The sequence below is a fragment of the Acinonyx jubatus genome, chromosome C2 (genome assembly GCF_027475565.1).
Source record: "Acinonyx jubatus isolate Ajub_Pintada_27869175 chromosome C2, VMU_Ajub_asm_v1.0, whole genome shotgun sequence".
Taxonomy (NCBI): Eukaryota; Metazoa; Chordata; class Mammalia; order Carnivora; family Felidae; genus Acinonyx; species Acinonyx jubatus.
The window spans coordinates 67,311,726-67,325,206 of NC_069384.1; the positions used below are offsets into that span (position 1 = coordinate 67,311,726).

The 13,481-nt window shown below is 42.6% G+C and overlaps 1 long non-coding RNA gene across 1 annotated transcript; it reads left to right on the top strand.

Annotated features, from left to right (window-relative positions):
* The first annotated feature begins 262 nt into the window (after nucleotides 1-262).
* Nucleotides 263-6,387, top strand: LOC128315056 (uncharacterized). Its single transcript, XR_008297423.1, has 3 exons — nucleotides 263-551; nucleotides 4,930-5,173; nucleotides 6,293-6,387. It is a non-coding gene; the product is annotated as an uncharacterized LOC128315056 (long non-coding RNA).
* Nucleotides 6,388-13,481: the final 7,094 nt, after the last annotated feature.

A 13,481-nucleotide genomic window follows, 5' to 3' on the forward strand; every position in this document is an offset into this window, starting at 1 on the left:
TTGATTTCAGCTCAGGTCACGATCTCAGAGTACTCACGGTTCTCACAGTTTGTGAGTTTGAGCCCTGAATCAGGCTCTGTGCTGATGGTGTGGAGCCTGCTTGGGATTCTCTCTCTCCCTCTTTCTGCCCCTCCCCCACTCGCGAGCGCCTGCTCTCTCTCTCTCTCTCTCTCTAAAATAAATAAACTTAAAAAGAGTCTCTTTAAAAAAAGTAAATCATTAGCCATTAGTGATTAGCTCAACCTCCAGTTCCTCCCAGGAAGTTGGGGGGAGGGGCTGAAGTTCTGACCCTCTAATGTCTTGGTTGGTTGCCCTGGCAACCCCAACCCCCATCTAGAGGCTATCCAGGAGCCCCCAGCCACCAGTCGCTCATTAGCATACAAAAGACCTGGCACTTTAGAGATTTTAAGGGTTTTTTTTGAGCTGTGTGCCAGAGAGTGGGGGCAAAGGTTTATTTCTTAATGTGTTTCAATCCGAATTGGGGTCCAACAGCAAATGAGTTCCAGGGATTCTTCTGCGCTGGGAAAGTGACACGGAGGGGTGACAGGAGGGTAAGTCGCACTGGCCTCTCCTTCCCTTTCCTGTTCTTTTCTTCACTTCTCATAAACCACACTCCCGTGTCTCGGATGGGCCCTGAGTCCACTCTTTAGTCCTTTCTTACATTAAAATACTGGACCTGATACTCTTTTAAGATTCTGTTCAATTCTGGATTCCAGCAAGTAAGAGGCAGAAAGGAGGCAGTGTAGGAAGGGATGGAGGGGAGGAGGGGAATTCTCCAGTGGATAAATGGAGGTGGGAAGGCCCTAAATGGGAGACTTTAGTTTTTCACCAGTGGAGTCTTGCAAGAGCTGTTTCACACATAATTTACAGGACTGGTACCATTTGTTTCCCCAAAGGAAGCTAGGTCATATTTTGTAATTTTGTCGATGAAGCAATCTTTGTGAAGCTCAGGACATTTTCCATATTTACTTTGATGTACCAGTGCCTCGGATTGCAGAAGCAACCCTTCACTCCCCATACTCAGCTCAGTAACAGCAGTAATAATTTGGGGTGCCTGCTATGTGCTTGACACTGTTCTAAGCACTTTTGGTGCTTCAGCCCTCACAGCAAATCCAGAGTAGGTTCTATTATTAGCTCCATTTTGCATTAGAAGAACAATTGCCCAAGGTCAAATAGCTGGTGAGAAGTGGGGCGGGGTTTGAGCCCAGGCTGTGTGACTGCAGGGCTCCAGCTTTCCATTTGGAGGAAGTAGGTCCTGGGTAATGTCTTCTCTCCCCCTTTCTTTCTCTCTTTCTCTTACTGCATTCACACACACACACACACACACACACACAGGACTCTTTCCAAGAGCATTGTATTTGTATTGCCAGACTTTGTTCAAGGTCCCGTTCTATTATCAATTTATTTTTCACAGAGTCCTGTAAGGTGGTGTCACTACTCCCAACCGACATATCACACATCTGGTGGTGGGTCTAGAATTCAAAAGTCTAGGGTCGTCCCTCTGTGTCAGGGACCTTCAGATCAGGGCTTATGAGGGCAAGAGGTTCCCAGCGTGATGGATTTAAGGAAACCCAAATACTGCCCTTCCTAAAACCAGTCTGAGATCTGAGACTCTCCTACTGACAGAGGTGGGCAGGCTCTGCATTCCCACCTCCCTTTCATGTTTGTCTTTCTCCCACTCTACAGATGAAAGGCGGATCTCTCACACTTGCAATGTTACTGTGGAGGTCCCAGGGTGGAAAGGCTCCACTGCCCCCTGAAAAAAAATGGGAGGGGAGCAGGAGAACAATTAAATATATGAGTGTCCACAATGCCCCTGTAAGGAGTTATCATGAACTCAGGGTTCCACACCGCCATCCCTCTCTTATGCACATTTCTGCCACAGACAATGTGGCCTTATAATTGGGGAGCTTTGACTCATGTCGAGATGCTCAGCATTCGGACGTATTATAGAATGGGGGAGCAGGAAAGATGACAATTGTTATTTAATTTAATAACCTGGGCTGGGGGGCGCCTGGCTGGCTCAGTCAGTTAAGCGTCAACTCTTGATTTCGGCTCAGGTCATGATCTCCCGGTTTGTGACATGGAGCCCCGCATAGGACTCACCACTGATAGCAGGGAGACTGCTTGGGATTCTCTCTCCCTCTCTGCCCCTCCAGCATGTGCACACGTGTGCTCTCTCTCTCTCTAAAATAAACTTAATTTTTTTTTAATTTAATAACCTTGGTCATTTAATCACCTTTTCCATTCCCCACTATTGTCAAAGATTGCCAAGCTCCTGAGGGAGAATCCCAAGAAAACAAAGCAAGGAGAGTATCAGAGAAACAGGAAGGTGGCAGGACATTATTTCTCCTGTGTGACACATACATGCCAAGACCGCACGCCTTTTCTAACTGTATCTGTCTTAGAGTAGTCAAGATTGGAGTATTGCATGCTGCTTTTGAAGCTCGGCCTCTGCACCTGTTCCCCATCCTCAGTCTTGAGGAACAGCTCTGAGGTGCTCTTGTTCCCCAGCCTTGTGTGTGCCCCAGGGGTACACTTGGGCAGAGGATGTAGAAAGTTCCCCATTTACTTCAGACAGATGAATAGTACACCTGCAAGTAAGAGAAATGTGGTTAAGAACCAGTTAGTATTTTCTATTTTCTTGGACGTTTATTCACACTTTTTTAACAGCTTTACTGAGCTATAACTGCCGTGAAGTTCGTCTCACCCATTTAAAGTGTGCACTATGCATACACACCCATGAAACCATCACCACCATCAAGATAAGGTCTCACCCCCTTTAATATCCCTCCCTCCCTCCACCCCTACTGTCAACATACCCCATCCCTTGGCAACCATTGTTCTGCCTTCTGCCATTATAAATTAGTTTCCATTTTCTAGAATTGTATATAACTGGAGCAATACAGCAGGTACTCTCTTCGTGCCTGGCTTCTTTCACTCAGACTGATTATTCTGATATTCATTGGTGTTGCTGGTCTACCAGTAATTCATTCCTTGTTATCGCTGTTTATATCCATTGTAATGGCTATACTACAATGTGTTTATCCATTCACCTAATAATGGATATTTGGGTTGTGTCCAGTTTGGGGCCCTTACAAATAAAACTGCTGTGAACACTTGTGTATAAGTCTTTGTGTGGACACATACATTCTTTTTCTTGGGTAAATAGCTAGGCAGGGAATAACTGGATCGTATAGTAAATGTGTGCTTAACTATGTAAGAAACTGCCAAACTGGGGGCACCTGGGTGGCTCAGTCTGTTAAGCGGCTGACTCTCGATTTCGGCTGAGGTCACAATGTCACAGTTCTTGGGATCGAGGCCCACATCGGGCTCTGCGCTGATGGCACGGAGCCTGCTCGAAATTCTCTCTCCCCCTCTCGTTCTGTCCCTACCTTGCTCGTGCATGCTCTCTCTTTCTCAAAATAAATAAACATTAAAAAAAGAAACTGCCAAACTGTTTTTCAGGGTGGTTGTTGCATTTTGCATTCTCACCAGCAGTATAGGAGACTCTCTACACTTGTAGAGTTCCGCTACACTTGGTATGATCAGCCTTTTTAATTTTAGTCATTTTAATAGTGTCTTGTGGTATCTTCTTGTGGCTTTATTTTGCATTTTCCTCACAACTAATGATGTTGATCATTCTTCCACGTAATTATTTGCCATCCATAAATCTCTGGTGAAGGGTCTCTTCAAACTTTTTACCTATTTGTCATTGGGTTGTTTGCTTTCTTGCTACTGAACTTCAGTTCTTTGTATACACTAGATTTGCCAGTACTTTCCCCAAACCTGTGATTTATCTCAGAGTTCATAATCTTGATGGTCTAATTTATTAATATTTTTGGGGTGTTGATTGGGTCAGTTGGTTAAGCGTCCGACTTCCATTCAAGTCATGATCTAACGCCAGTTGGGCTCTGTGCTGACAGCTCAGATCCTGGAGCCTGCTTCGGATTCTGTGTCTCCCTCTTTCTCTCTGCCCCTCCCTTGCTTGCGCTCTGTCTCTCTCTTGTCTGCCAAAAATAAATAAACATTAAAAAATTTACATTTTTAAAAATTGTGCCTTGTATGTCATATCAGATCCCTACCTACCCCAAGCTCATAAAGATTTTCTCCTAGGTTTTCTTTTAAAGGTTTTATCATTTTTATTAAATTTTGTCCAGAGAGTCCCAAATACTATAAGTTCATATTCATCTTTTACTTGGGTACAAGTTTCCTCCTCATCATTGCCAACTCTCTGTAGATTTCAATGTCTCCACTCTAGCAGGAGTGATTTGTGGATCCTTCTGGAAATAATGCACTTGACAACACGCATAAAAACATGTTTGGCAGGCCCTAAGACTCTTACTCTCTGTCTCTCTCTGCTGTTAATATTTCTCATTCTGGTGATAAGTAACATCTATTCTACACCACTGCTCTCTAAAATTTTACTTGACATTTAATAACTGTCAAAATTCAAGGATCTCTGTAACGTTTGATGTTAGTAATAATCACAGTATCTCAATCCCAAATCATTTTTAACTTAGATCTCATCTTCACAGGAAATTTTAAAAATTAACATTATAATTCGTATATATTTTTTAGTTGCAGTAAAGTAGGATAGTGTGAACAATAAGAGACTTTCAAGCTTAAAAATACATTACATTAGGATAAAATTCTGCGGGGGATGTGGAATGATACACACCTTCAAAGGGTAAAAGGAACAATGTAAATTTTCCTATTGTTAAAGTAGAGCCCTGCCTGGATTTTTTTTAAATGCTGTGCCTTTTAGATTCTATTAGTTGCATTCAAAAGAACAGTTTTATTTTAAAATGTCAGTATTTACAATATGCCGGTAATTACGTTCTTTGGATCTTTAAGCTTGGATGAAAAGTTCTAGATGTCAACATAAAAATTATGAGCATGTAACTCAATTCTTCAAAATTCTTTCAGAAACTACGTGGTTAAAAATACAAAGTCATAATTATTAGCCACTGCTCTACCTGCCAGCGGCCCACATGGAAGAATTAGCAAGTGCATGCATGGTGCTGAGTGCTGTGCACACCCCTCAGAGCAAGGAGATGAGATGGTCAGGGAACTGTATTTACCTCAGCACAGAAGACTGTTGCTGTATATGGCCCAGGAAGGTGGCCGTGCACGTGTCAAACTCCTCTTTTCTCTGAAAGGGAATTTAAGGGTACAGATCGGAAGCCAAGCCGATCTTGTACCTTGTGGATGGAGGATCTCCTCCGTGGGACATTTGGGTGGAGGGAGGGGGTAGAAGAGCACCTGGGCCAGGAGAGTGAGTTCCGAGGCACACCACGGATGTCCACCAGCTAGTGTGCTCCTGTGGTTACAAGAGTCACTTACTTTAGCCATCTTAGCAAGGTGGCATGACTGGACCTGTAGGCGGGAGCCTAGAGAGGGGGCAGCCAACCCACTCTTCCTCCAGCCAGCCCAGTCTCTCCATGGAATCCCCGTGTGTCTAGTCCATTCTCGTATTGCTACTGGCCAATCTAATCTTCATTCTTCAGCTCAAATCCCACAGAGAGCCAGTCTGATTGGCTTAGGTGATTTCCCTCTGGGCTTTTGGGCAGAGCCCTTCATGCCAGGTCACCTGGTGGCAGATAGAGCCAATACTGGCCATCCTTCCGCAAAGACCAGCTTACTGTTGCTTGCCTGGAGGGAGGAAGACTGGTGTGTGGGTGGGGGTTGTGTGAGAGATTTGGGAATAGTAGACTTGATGGTGCCGTGACTGGTGCATCCATTGGAGTGTCATTCTCTGCGGTCGAGATGGAAGTCCAGTCTCCCCCAAGCTCTTGTACCAAGCCCTTCCCACAAATCAAGTTGAAGTTATGGCCTTTATATCACTATTTAGGGACCATGGTCCCATCCAGACATAAAAATGAAGATCCACAAAGCACAGAAATTTTAAATCCAGGAAGATGCCCTAAGCAGCAGGAGGGAAACCACTTCTTGCTTGAATGAAAGTACTAGAGATAAAGGGTCGGGAGGGAACCGCGGAGGAATCCAGAAACATCAGGCCCTTTCCCAACTCTTGAAATAAGGAAAAGGGTGGAAGAAGGGAGAGTCATAGTATCCCAGGCAGCTTTGATGCTATTTTAGAGAACCGGGACCCAGGAAGCCTACAACATCAGACAGACAAGGTTTGATGGCTCAGGAAGAATAAGTGTGATGGGGCCCTCCAGGGAGATTTGACCAGGTGCCCAGGGGACCAGGACCATGTAGGCAAGAAGGGGGCTCCTTGGAGATGAGGGAACACTGAAATCATCTTGGCTGACTGTCTTTCCCCCAGAACCAACCCTCCCACTGAAACTGGAGAATTACCTCTAAAAGAAAGAGACAGATAAAACTAGAAAGTGTGATACAATGTTACGGTAAGTTGGACAAGGTATCAAATTTTTAAATGTGTATACTCTTTGAGTAATTCTATTTTTAGGAATTCACTCTGCCTTTATGCTTGTACACATACAATGGTTATCTTTGCAGCATTCTTTATGACAGAAGACTGAAAACACCCTAAAAGTCCATCATTAGGGTTTGGTTAAATAAATGGTGTGCAATTATTAGGAAAAAAGACCACCCTGGAGCACGCCCCAGGAAGAGTGGTAAACAGACACACTGGTGCTGAGCGGTGTGCAGGCAGGCTTGTGTGTTGCCTAGAACGCAGACCCCAGCAAATGCTACAATCCACACGGGGTTAAAGTTGAGGCCAAAGTCAGTCATCACCATGTCAGAACAAATTTATGGGATGCAAGAATTAATCTGAAATTTCATCGCAAAGAACAAAATTTTTCTTCTTATCGTTTTGCGGTTAAAATTGCTAATGGCCAGGGGCACCTGTGTAGCTCAGCCAGTTAAGTGTCCTACTTAGGCTCAGGCCATGATCTCATGGTTCTTGAGTTTGAGCCCCACATCCGGCTCTGTGCTGACAGCTCAGAGCCTGGAGCCTGATTTGGATTCTGTGTCTCCCTTCTCTCTGCTGCTCCCCTGCTCGTGCTCTGTCTCTCTCTGTCTCTTAAATATAAGTAAAAGTTAAAAAAAAAACTTTTTTTTAAATTGCTAATGGCCACATTTTAAGTTTCCTGCAGAAGCAGTGAGTGCTCAACATGGTCATGCTCACATCACTGAGAACAGTGGAAAAGCCAGATATTTTTTGAAATATTACATTTTTCCAGACTTTTTTTCTCTTCTCTATTCCCTTTACATTCTTTGTTCTGTCTCTGATTTATCATAGATATTGCACATGATTTGGTAATTTTCTTCTGCTTATGAGATGTTGAAGTAGAAAAGCTTCCATTCTTTTTTTAAAATCTATTTTCATAAAATGAAAATTTCCAAGTCGAATTTATTCTTGAAAGACTCATAACCTAAATGGAATGAAATACCCCAAATTAAACATACTGCTTACAGTTTATTTTGTTTAACATAATGAATGCTAGAGAGATGTCAACCCAGTTGACAAATATTAGAATTATTATTTAATCAAATCTCTTCTTCTGCCCTGTAATTTAAATTGCTTAACACTTTAGGTTCACAAAGCCTATAATGTTCTTCCTAAAGTTATCTAGCTAACATTCTCTCACAATATTCTTTTTAACTCTCAGTCTTCTTCCTATTTATTTGCTATTTTAAACTACTTAAGTGGGTGGCTCAGACAGTTAAGTGCCCGACCCTTGATTTCAGCTCAGGTCATGATCTCACGGTTTGTGAGTTCAAGCCCCGCATCAGGCTCTGCACTGACAGTTTGGAGCCTTCTTGGGATTTTCTCTCTTCTTCTCCCTCTATCCCTCCTCCACTCTTCTCTCTCTCTTTTTCTAAATAAACAAATAAACTTTAACAAAAAATACAAAGTGCTTAAGTGTGTTTGACCATAAAATTAGCAGTTTCACAATCATTAATTACTGTGACATTTTACTTTCACAATATTAAACATACATATATAGTTCCACTGACAGAATTGTAACACATGAAACAGATTTTCACTTCACGATTTACCTAGACGCTTACAGTATCATTTATTAACAGTAAATCTGAGAGGCATGCCCTTTGCCTACCATGAGAGTCTATTGATTTAATACATTGGTAACATGTGTAACCCAACGGTGACTATAGACCAGACACAAACTCAAGGGTACTATAAATGGCGGCGAAGTACGCATTCAGCTATTTAGACTTCCAAAGGCTGAGGCTGAAGACCAATTTTTGGCTGAATATCAAGTAAAGCCAGACTTCGGTGCATTTTATGTGCACACGCATAAATGTACATATTTGCCTGTGTATGGTTGCCTGCCTCTGTCCATCTCAGGGAAGAGGAACTTGGGGTTCAGGAATCAAGCATTGGAGATCCACTTTTCACTGGGTATCTTTTTGTACTGTTTTTTGTTTTCTTTTGTTTTGATCCCATGCATGTATTCCCTTTAAATACCCACTATATTCATTAAAGAAATTAATAAAAATACATACTGAAGGAAAGTTGTGAGTTAACCTTCCAGCAAAGAAACCTTGTTGGTCAAGGCTGCAGATGGCCAAGCAGGAATTGGGTGCTATATGGTTATATCTGGGAGCGCTGCATGACCCAAGCTAGTTGGGGCCCCCTCCCCTGGGAAATCAGGGAGTCTACTTGGGGTAGGGGAAGTAGCACCTTGTGTTTGTGAGTACTCAGTGCTGAGAAGAGTGATTAGGAATGTCGTAAGTGGGGGCGGGTAGGTGCTGTGTCCCATCAGCCCCTGGACACTGGGCTAGGGAAAACTATCTCTTTTAGAATGTTTGGAAGGACCTTGTGGATAGGAATGGATTTTCCAATGACTTCAGAGTTCTGCCCTAAGACCCTGAGGCCTGAAGTCCCCCTGCAGTCATGAGCACTGTCAGCACAGCCACGGAATTAGAGCCCCAGCTTCTTAAGCACCAGCTTGCTGGCACCTTAGGGTGAGGAGAGACGCTTTGCCTGACTCCATGTTGGGCTGGCCTGCAAGGGTTCTCCAGTGAATCACCTGGGGTGGCCTAGTAGTGTAACTGGAGACACAGGATGACCTGAGCAGAGGGCCAGGCTGGGACCCAAGTAGCTGGGCCTTGGGAGGAGGCCCGGGGCCACAGAGACCACTATTTGAAAGACCCTCTTCAGGGACTGTATCAGGCCTTAGGAACTCAAGGGGCTCCAGACCGAGGCAAGTACCTATTGCTTGGTATTAATAGCTGGGTGTCTCTTATCTAACAGAAGCTCTCTTTCAGAGCATTGTCATTGCAGGAAACAACATTCATCTAGTTGGCTCTCCGAGAAAGACATTTTCCCTGGTTCCTGTGTGAGGACAGTGAGTCCAGGGAGCCTGATTTCCCCAGCAGACGACCCAGCCCTGAGTAGCACAGCAGACTCTGAGACAAGTTATAAGGTGGCAGAAAAAGGTCCAGGGCCGGGACAACACCAGAGCACTTTGCCAGGAAAGAAAAGACAAAAAGATACCATGTACAAGATTTAAAAAAAAAAAAACTCTGGGAATCCTAGACTTTGGCAGGGAATCTGCCCAACCCTGCCATTACATAGGCCAGAACACTGTAACCCAAAACAGGGATGAGCCTGGCTGAGACCACACAGCTGGTGAGTGGTGAAGCAAGTGGCTCAGAGCCCTTGGCAGTCTGTCCAGCATCGTTCTCCCACACACCCAATACTCCGAATGGGTACTATGGGAACAGGTGCCTGTCCGAAGCCAGCTGCCAAAGCAAGTTTCGGTCAATGAGCTCTGTCCCCAGATGACACGTACAGAGTAAGACTACATTTTCATTTGGAATATAGAGGCTTGAACTGTGCTGTATGACTCTGGAATCAGGAGGTGGAAGCCAGTGTCCAGAGAAGACCTGACACTTGCCCAGGTACACAGCCTCCTGTCAACAGCACGTCCCTGACTGCGAGGGGGAGATTGTCTCCTTGCATCATCAGTGGGCTCCTAACCTTGGGTGCTCGAGGGTTATGAGTGGACTGCTCAGAGACACAGCTGTGACCCAGAGGGCCCTGTACTCTGGGCATGACCGTCCCCTACTGTGGCCGGTCTCTGCCATCCAAGAGAGGAGCCCTGGGATTTGTTTTTCATCTAAACCTCACTTGCATTATCAGGTACAAGGGGCCTGGCTGTATTTCTTTTTCTGGGAGAAATGTACCTCTCACCCCACACTGAGTTTTTTCTCACTCTTGGGCATTCTTCCTTCTCTAGGGACCATAGAATATGAGCTCCCACAAGCAAAATCCCAAATCCCAGTCAGGACCCTGTCTTTATTTGTTTAGGGTAACTGCCACCATGCAAGGTGTGCCGGAGTAAAGTGTGTCCCCCAAACTCTACATCCTTGAGATTTATGGTGGTTGACAGTGAGAAGACTCATTACTTCAGGGTCATTGATGCAAAATCAGTGCAATTTACATTAAAAACAATCTGCAGTTCTGACTGTGTAAAAAATTCAAACGTCTGTGTTTCACAACAGGCATACGATCCGTGAGAGAAATATTTCATTCTTTTTGACAAAAGGATTAATATATTTATACCCAAGAGCTCCTTTGTATATTTTATACACAAAGCAGTAGGGAAAAGATCATCGCCTAAGAGAAAAGGTACAGAATACCTCCCTTAAAAAGTAGAAATGCAAGTGACCAATATGTGTATGGGGGAAATGGTCACTCACTACCTATGTTTACATGGAAACTTATACAATTGTACTTTAAAAAACAATTGACGACAAGCACATGGACTTTCCCTAGGGTGAAATTCTGGGTCAATCACTGACTAGCTATGTATGAGCAAGTTACTTAGATTTAGTAAATTTCCATTTCCTCATCTGTGAATTGGCATGTTAATGGTAGTAGCTTTGTTTTAGGATTGCTGTGAGAAGTGAACAAGGTATCAATGCACAGCACTTGGTCCAGTGTTTGGAGGGGATAGCACTTATCAGTGCTGCCGATAGGGTCACTAATAAGAAAATGAGAATACATTGCTGGTGGGAGAGTACTCTTATCAGCAAGAGACCCGCCCAGAGAAGTTAAGAGCCTTCACTCCTGGGAATTTATCCTAAGGCTATATAGTCAAAGATATGGACAAAAGGTCCAAAAAGTATTTTTTGGGTAAAAAAGTTTTTTGAAACAAAGGAGAGTTGTTTAGATAAATTATGATAAAATTTATGCAATAATGATACATTTATATAATAGAGTAGAGTAGAATAAATGTATATAATACATCTATATGTATACATCTAAATGTATATAATACATCTATATAATAGAGTAGAATAAATGTATGTGATAGAATATATAACAGAAATATAATTTAGATAACAGAATGTTTTAGGCCAGTATTTTTCAAGCACTATGCAAACTTTTTCAAGGTAAATCTTCGTCAGTGGTGTAAACAAATGAAATATATAAAAATTGAACTTTCTCTTTTTCAAGGGGTAAGAGTGTGGATACACTGCTACCTGTGGAGCTCTGCCAACAAGGCCCTCTCTCCACTCCCTGACCCATTCCTAGAGCAGCCACCGAAAGAGGTCTTGAGGCTCACAGAATTTTTAACAATGTGGGGAAAGAGTGATTTAATCTTACATGTCAAAATCAGAATAAAAACTAGGGTGCCTGGGTGGTTCAGTTGGTTAATCATCTGACTTCAGCTCAGGTCATGATTTCATGGCTAGTGAATTCGAGTCCCATATCGGGCTCTGTGTTGGCAGCTCAGAGCCTGGAGCCTGCTTCAGATTCCGTGTCTCCCTCTTTCTCTCTGCCCCTCCCTTGCTTGCGCTTTGTCTCTCAAAAATAAATAAACATTAAAAATAATAATGATAATAATAATCAGAATAAGAACCATGTACGTAGTATATCTTTATTTTATAAAATACTCTCAAACTCACACACAGCTATAAAAAAATGCCTGAAAGAGAACATAATAAAATAACAATGGTTAATTCTTGGTTGGATTTTAGGGCATTTGTATTTTCTTTTTATGTTTTTTGGGTTTCCCCCCAAATTTCTTTAATGAACATATACCATAGTTATAGTCAGAGAAAAAAATTATTTAAAATGTTTTATCCCTTTCTTTCCTAATATTTACCCAACATTCAGCTGGTACCAAAAGTTAAGGCTTGTCCCTCTGGTGATGTCTCCCCATGATAACAACAACAAAGAGTATAATATATCTGTATTACAAGTTATGCTTAAGTCCATATAAGTGTTTTATTTATTTATTTACTTATTTATTTTAAGTTTTTTATTTTGAGAGAGAGAGAAAGTGCAAGTCAGGGAGGGTCAGAGAGAGAAGGGGAGAGAGAATACCAAGCAGGCTCCACGCTGTCAGCACAGAGCCTGACACAGAACTCAGACCCATGAACGGTAAGATCATGACCTGAGCCAAAGTCAGATGCTTAACTGACTGAGCCACCCAGGTGTCCCCATATACAGTGTTTTAATTAGGATGATTATATAAATATCATGGTTGCACCAAGTGATAAACAATGATTACATTTCCTTTTCTGTATGCTCTTTTGTTTTTTGTTTTTTTTTTTTTTGGTGTTAATAATTATCTCCCATTTGGAAGGAGGGGGCTCTGACAAGGATGGGATAGAAAAGAGGGACCTGGAGTGTTTGTGGAATTCTGTCTCTTGACCTGGATGGTCATTACAAAGGTATTTACCCAATATGCAGTAAGCTATACTTTTGTTCTGTGTGGTTTTTCTTTAAAAAAAATTTTTTTTAATGTTTTATTTATTTTTGAGACAGGGAGAGACAGAGCATGAACAGGGGAGGGTCAGAGAGAGGGAGACACAGAATCTGAAACAGGCTTCAGGCTCCGAGCTGTCAGCACAGAGCCCGATGCGGGGCTCGAACTCACGGACCGTGAGATCATGACCTGAGCCAAAGTCGGCCGCTTAACTGACTGAGCCACCCAGGCGCCCCTGTGTGGTTTTTCTGTACCTATATTTTAATAAAGTTTTTAAAAATAAATCATGCAAAAAAAAAAAAAGCCTTTTCCCCCTTAGTATCCTTTGAAGCCAATTTTAAGTCTCTCCGTACCCCCCCCAACAGTTTTATAAAATAAATCTTCATATAATTTTCCATACAAACCTTCCAGATAATCTGAATGCTTGTGTTCCCTGACTCTCTGGGTGCAGGCTGTCCTCCTATACTAATCTGGATTGTGGCTCTCTGTGCCTGCCGCATGGCTGTCAGCCTGGTATCTCTCCTCACCCCCTTCCTGTGTTAGATTTCCTTTTCCTTGGATCCACATTTTCTTTGTTTACTCTTGTTTTACTGAAACAAGAGCACATGTGAAATGTATCAAATCTCTGAAAGTCTGAAAATGTCTTTATTCTACTCTCATATGACTCATAGTTTGGCTGGGTATAAAATTCACAACCAAATATTATTTTTATTTCAGAATTTTGAGGATAATTTCCACTGTATTCTAAATTTAAATCTTGTTAGTAAGAGGTTTATACATTCATATTCCTAATGTTTT